Below are 5,477 nucleotides of genomic sequence, written 5' to 3' on the forward strand. Positions count from 1 at the left end.
TGATAGTCCAATGCTTATCTGACAGCACTACCAGAACTTCTTAATATCACTCCAAAGGGAGTCAGTATTCTGGTCCCTATCACCAAGCATTAGTTTTGCTTGTTCCGAAATTTCACAGAAATGGAATCAAACTGCCAATATTTGGAGACCTGGCATCACACACATGATCTTTTGCTTCAGAGATTCGTACTTGTGGTTGTGTAGTTCCACCATTTGTTCTTTTCCATTATTGTGTCGTTTTCCATTACAGGAGCATGGAAGAATTCACCCGCCCACCCACAATTGTTTCTGGCCTAAATGACCACAGGAGTCCCGGTAGTAGCCTACCAGCCTCCACACTTGCCATCTTCTGGCTTTCCCCGCCTCCATTCTATAGCCAGGTTTGCTCTATTCTTTCTAAGGGAACCAGGCAGACTTGATCCCTGAAAACACTGATCAGTCTGGTGCCATTTTTGAGGAAAGAGTATCTAATTGAACAATTTTGATTTAACAAACATTTATTGTACATTTAAGACATGGCTCTTGATCCCACCCCCCCGCCTTTTTTTTTTAAGGGGAGAGCATGAATGCAGTCCCTCACTACCAAAAATGTCGAGTTTCCCACACTTGGGGAAATTTCAGGGGTCAGCACATCCGGAGTGCAATGGATAAGCCTCACCCTGGGAAAACCTTCTTGGCGATCATGGTATCCCCCGCCAGGTAAGTATGGCTCTTGAGTTTTAAGGGTACAGAGGAAATTCATAGGCAACGGCTCTGCCAATTAAGCAGCCCCATTCAGTGTGGTTGGTTGTGCTCTGCCAGTGTTGGATTGCCAGATACAGGGCATCATAAAGAGGTCGAAGCCCTCCACGTGAAGCCTTTCCTTGGCCCTAGTGTATGCTCATTGAGACACTGTCTAATCACAGATCAGCCTCCAAGATGCCTACATATTTGGAGGTGGGCCCTAAGTTGAAGGTGGAAGCAAATCCGTCAAGAATGCCATTGCAGAAACAATGACTTTTTAGGTTCACAGATGAGTGTGTTGTGTGCTTGGGTGGTAAGAGCACATTTTTGAGAAATTGGCCAATGCCATGTATATGGACAGGAATGGATTTCTGCCCCCTAAATTCTGAGAACAGGTGCTGATCCCACTAAGGTTCTCCTGCTGAGTGACATCAGATGGGTGCCCTCTTAGCTTCCTCTCAGACACCTTCAGTGCTGTAGCTTCTAACCGTGTTCAGCATCCTGCACGTTAGGCACCCGATGCCTCCTTTTCCATCTGACCTTACACTGAAGTCTACGAGAAGTTTTATCTGCTTACGAAGAATAATTGCTGAAGAGAATTCTTTTTTATACTTTCTCTCAGCTGATGATGCCGGGTAAATCTGTCTATCCCGGAAACTCTCAAACTGTCTTTTTTTTCAGGTCTTTGAAGAAGGGGATTCTATTTTATGTTTAGATTAAATTTATCAAATAAATTCATATAAAAAATGGAAACTTCTGGTTAGTTTTATGTGGTGCTATTTGCGGGGGGAGCAGGTAATTTTTTCCCCCTACTAATGCAAATTATTCTGCCTCTGACTTGGTTGGGATGTTGGTTTATTGAAATATTCACAGAAAAGGACACATATCATATACAACCCAATAGATCTTCATTAAGAGAGCTAGTGCAAAGCTGTGCATACTTTTCATAGTTCTGCTACTCTTTGCCCCTCCCCCCTTTCATCGAATGTTGATTGTATGGTTGGGCACCAAGAGCAGCTGCGAGCCTCCTTTTCAAAGGCTACCCCATTTGTGGGTATAATAGCTTGTGCAACCATTTCTTCTCATCTCGGCCACTTCAGTTTTAATCTTTTTACTATTTAGTGCTGCAAAGGACTATTTGTATAATTGAAAATTTACCCTTCTTTTCAACTATTTTCTTGGAATATCAAGAAAAGTCCAAAGTTTTCAGGTTTTTTTGGACGTGTGTTGGTTTTTCACACAATATCAGATTGCTTACCAGAATATCAACACCTAGCACCTTGAGTAACGCTTGTGTCTACCCATACGCTAATGATGAATGTTGGGCTTCACAGGTTTTATTTCGCTTTCGCTTGTTCACCAGTAGGACTGTTGTAGAAGGGATTGATGTGGTCTAGTTCTATTACTATCCTAGGAGTCTGCTAAGTAACTCTGGCAATGCATGCAGGGACATCTTTGAGCTAGATCAACGGTTTTAGGAATGGCCAACTCAGTGTTTAGTCACCTGAATTAAAAATTAACCAAAAGTACTTTAAGGATATTTCTGAAAGGTGAGACTAATTCCAGTGAGTATTCAGGTTTGGGTGGGGCTTATACTGAACGGTGATGAGTTTAAATTGAAGCTCACGCCACATCTACTTTGAGGGGATGCTTTTGCTGCTGTTGAGAAGTGGATCTCACTGAACCTGAGAACTCGGCTTAGCTCTTTATAGACCAGCTAGTAAAAGGCCACCAAAAAGCCAATGTGCTGGAACTTTAAAGCTAGTCTTCTCCCTCGTGCTGAGATGGTTGGCAATGTCCTGTGGTTACAACGAGGTGTGGCCTGGCATCAGTGTGGGCTGAGAATAGCATAGTCTCATGCCTTGTAGAAGAAAAAGCTACCCAGAACTGAGATCTCCTCTAGATCATGGAAAAGGTGTGGGAGGTCTGAGTTAGGTATAGAGAGTTTGAACTGAGGTTACCCATCAGCTAGCATAACTAGATTTCAAGAGGGGGTTTTCAATCTTCAGAAGAAACCATATAGATGGCCATTTGGGAGGCCGTGGAGTTTAATGGTAGAAAGCAGGGACTTTAGAGTTGAAACTGCCCCTTTCAGTCACTGGTTATGTGATGAGAGAAAATCTTTAGTCTTTCTAAGGTTTAGTTTCATGATCAAATGTCAGGCTAAAAGGAAATAATGTGTATAACACCATGACACATCACACATGATTAATGTCCATTGATATTATTGTTAGCTGTGGAGTCAGCCCTGATTCACAAAGCATCAAGTAAAACAGAGTGAAAGGTTGCCTAGTCCTATGTCGACCCAGGATCAGTTGTGAATCTCCTGTATTGTGATCACAGGGTTTTCAATATCTGCCGTGGTTGTTTTTCTAAGTTGATTGTCAGGCCTTCCTTTTGAGTCTGCCTTAGTCTGGAAGCTCCACTTAAACCTCTTCAATAGCTCGTCTCCAAGATAGACAGGTGGTGCTGGACGTGAGAAGCATTGGCCTGGAATCAAACCTGGGACTGCTGCATGGAATCACCACTACTCTCATGGCTGTACGAGATGATGGGTCGTTGTCTTTGTTAGATGCTGTTGAGCTGGCTCCAACTCTGTACACAGAGCAGCCCTGTGTGCAACAGAACCAAACATGAATTGACCCCTCCTCACAATCACAGCTATGTTTGGGACCATTGTTACAGCCTCTGTGTGAATTCATCTCATTGAGGCTCGTCCTCTTTTCCTCTGACCTTACTTTACCAAATGTGATGGCCTTTTCAAAGGACTGACTGGCTTCTCTGGATAGCATGCCCAAAGTATGTGGGACAGAGTTGCACCACTCTCACATCAAAGGAGCCTTTGGGCTGCACTCTTTCCAAAAGAGATTTGCCCCGTCTTCTGTCAGTTCATGGTATATCCATCCAATGGTCTTCACCAACACCTGAACTCAAATGCATCAATTCTTCTTCCGTCTTCCCTACTTGTTGTCCAGCTTTTGCATGCCCATGAGGTGATTGAAATACCGTGGTTTGGGTCAGATGCACCTTTAGTCCTTAAAGTGACGGCATAGCTTGTGAACTATTTAGAGAGGTTATTTTTAGAAGCTTTTTGCAATATAATACATTGTTTGATTTATTGCCAGCTGCTTCCATAAGCATTGATTGTGAAGCCAAATAAAATGAAATTTTGGCAACTTCAGTATTTTCTCTGTTAACCACGATGTTGTTTATCGGTCCAGTTGTGAGGATTTTGGTTTGCTTTATGTTTCACATGCAGTCCATACTGAAAGCTTTGGTCTTTGAGCATCATCGATAAGTGCTTCAAGTCCTCTTTACTTTTTATCAGCCTAGGTTCCGTCAGCTACATGGTGTATGTTGTTAAGGAGTCTTCCTCCAAACTGATGCCATGTTCTTCTTCATATAGTCCAACTTCTTAGGCCATTTCCCCATTAGCAAGGTCCACTCAACCTTGAGGAGGCAGCTCTTCTCTGCTTTCCAGACAGAGAGGCTTATTTTCTAGCATTGTCTCAGACACTGTTCCTCTCTTATTCATAAGGGTTTTCACAGGCCAATTCGTTTATGATAGATCACCGGGTACTTCTGCCTAGTTTGTCTGAGTCTGTAAGCTCCAATGAAGCTTGTCCGTAACGAGGGGCCCAGCAGGTATTTGAAATAGCACTGGCCTAGCTGCCAGCATCACAGTGCATGGAAGGCAGCAGCAGCAGGGCAAGGTGACAGATGACTGAGTGGTGGTCGTGTATGTGAGTGTTAGCCACGTGTGTTAGGTCTCTCCATATATCCATGGCTTTATGGAGACAGTGATAACCAGCCAAAAGGTGGCGCTAGAGACGTGGCTGCTTCTGTAGTCTGCCCAGGCGGCTTGAGGAGGGGAACAAGCCTTGGTTTCCTTCCGGTTACCTTTTTCACAGAGTGAGTTAGTTAATTGTGCCAGCCTGGCCGATAATCACATGTGGGGCTGGTTGAAAGGCGGAGGGATAAATGGGTGGTGAAGCCTCGCCTTTCTAGTTCTCGGATCTCTTGTTTTGTGATGGTTGCACTGGGTGCAGCTGCCTTAGCAGTTCCCTGCTTCAGCTTGCAAGATTGACTTCCTACAAGACATCCCCAAGGAGAAGCTACATGGACCTATCCCGATGCAGCCCTGGGTGCTGGAGCAGCCGTGTGGAGACCCCTGCTAGTGCTGAGATGCTTATTCGTTCACTGACAGCTTTCCTCCTGCAGTCGGCATCATTGCCTCTGTTTTGTGAGGTGGAGGACTTTGTGGACTGGTGTTGGGTATGGGTTAATGTTGGACTTGTGGGCTTGGGCAGCATTGGGTTGGGATGTTTTCGTGATGCACATTTTCTTTACATAAAACTCTCTCTTATACATGAGTCCCTGTGGATTTGTTTCTCCAAAGTACCCAGACTATTACACAGAGCTTCCAGAAAATTTTCAGAGGAGATAGCAAATCAGATGAGATTTGCCACTGATAAAAAGCATTTAGAAAATCATAACACTTGTGCTATTTAAGAAAGTTCAATTCCCCAGGAGGGTAGGGAGAAGGTGGGAGGAGGCGGTGAAGAAGGAACAATAGAAACGTGGGTGAAGGGAGATGGCGGTCAGAGTAAGACATGAAAATAATAATAATTTATAAGTTATCAAGGGATCATGAGGTAGGGGAGGGAGGCAAAAAAAGAGGAGCTGATACCAAGGGCTCAGATAGAAAGTGAATGTCTAGAAAAGAATGATGGCAACATATGGACAAATACGCC

The 5,477-nt window shown here is 44.0% G+C and overlaps 1 non-coding gene across 1 annotated transcript; it reads right to left on the reverse strand.

Moving 5' to 3' along the window:
* Positions 1–551: 551 nt before the first annotated feature.
* LOC115868946 lies at positions 552–707 on the reverse strand. The gene has a single exon (XR_004045900.1). It is a non-coding gene; the product is annotated as a U1 spliceosomal RNA (small nuclear RNA).
* Between the last annotated feature and the right edge of the window lie 4,770 nt (positions 708–5,477).

The sequence above is a fragment of the Echinops telfairi genome, unplaced genomic scaffold, assembly GCF_000313985.2.
Source record: "Echinops telfairi isolate 266 unplaced genomic scaffold, ASM31398v2 ScPeMD7_18;HRSCAF=68, whole genome shotgun sequence".
Lineage (NCBI taxonomy): Eukaryota > Metazoa > Chordata > Mammalia > Afrosoricida > Tenrecidae > Echinops > Echinops telfairi.